Genomic DNA, 1,142 nt, shown 5'->3' on the forward strand with positions numbered 1-1,142 from the left:
GAAGCCAGCACAGACTGCTGCACGGTTCGCACTGGTCGGCTGTCCTGAGCTCCGTCGGGGCGGGCAGCTCAGTCCGGGCATTGGCGCCCAGCTAGAAGACATCGAGGGCAACGCAGGATCCAGCAGAACTCGATTGTGGCTCAGCAAACGGGGCCAGCACCGAGCAAGCACACAGTTGCTCACTGTCCGGCACGTGGCTCGCCGTGATCGTATAGTGGTTAGTACTCTGCGTTGTGGCCGCAGCAACCTCGGTTCGAATCCGAGTCACGGCAGTGTTGTACTTCTGTCTGGATATCTTTTGCCAGATCTCATCTCGCTGTACTTTACCGCCTCACAACAGGCTGTTTCCAGGCATTCCCTAACACAAAGGCTCTTAATTCCAGCACGCAGGAGACAGAGACAGGAGGATCTCTGTGAGTTCCAGGACAGCCAGGGCTGAGAAACCAAATCCAACAAAATCAGGTTAGTTTGATCATTTTGAAATCTGTGTTTGGGCGGTTAAGATCATTGATTGTTCTTCCAGAGGCAATTCCCAGCAACCACATGGTGGCTCACAACCATCTGTAATAGGATCTGATGCTCTCTTCTGGTGCGTCTGAAGACAGCTACAGTGTACTCATAAACATAAAATACATTTTAAAAAATCTGTTAGTGTGCTTCCAACTCCATTTGCTATCCTTTAAGTTTTGCCTCCGTGTGTTGTGTGTGCGTGTGTACTTACAAACACACTGTGTACCCATCAGGGCCCAGGGAATACTAAGTACTTGCTTCACTTGAGAGATAGAGCCACCCATGATTTGGGTCTTGATCATTTTTACTACACTGTTTGAATGAACAGGTGAAGCGTTTGTGCTATGCGACATGGGGAGAGACACCCCAGAACCATGCTGAATCTCCCACTAGACTGCATAAGATAGGTCTTGGAGCCTGGAACACTCACAGATAAACAGTCTTCAAATCTAGTGTGACTTGACTCTTGTTAAGGCAGACTTTCACACTCCAGTCTAAGCTATCCTCAAATAACTCTAGCTCAGCAAATAACCTGAACGTGCCAGCATCTTGCTTCCTCAGCTTCCTATGTGTGGCGATTACAGGCATGACTGATTCATAGGGAGCCTCGTCAGACTCAGTGTAGTCTTGGT

The 1,142-nt window shown here is 48.9% G+C and overlaps 1 non-coding gene across 1 annotated transcript; it reads left to right on the forward strand.

Moving 5' to 3' along the window:
* The first annotated feature begins 200 nt into the window (after positions 1-200).
* Positions 201-272, forward strand: Trnah-gug. Its single transcript has one exon. It is a non-coding gene; the product is annotated as a tRNA-His (tRNA).
* The last annotated feature ends 870 nt before the right edge of the window (positions 273-1,142 follow it).

This window comes from Mus caroli, chromosome 3 (assembly GCF_900094665.2).
Source record: "Mus caroli chromosome 3, CAROLI_EIJ_v1.1, whole genome shotgun sequence".
NCBI classification, from domain to species: domain Eukaryota; kingdom Metazoa; phylum Chordata; class Mammalia; order Rodentia; family Muridae; genus Mus; species Mus caroli.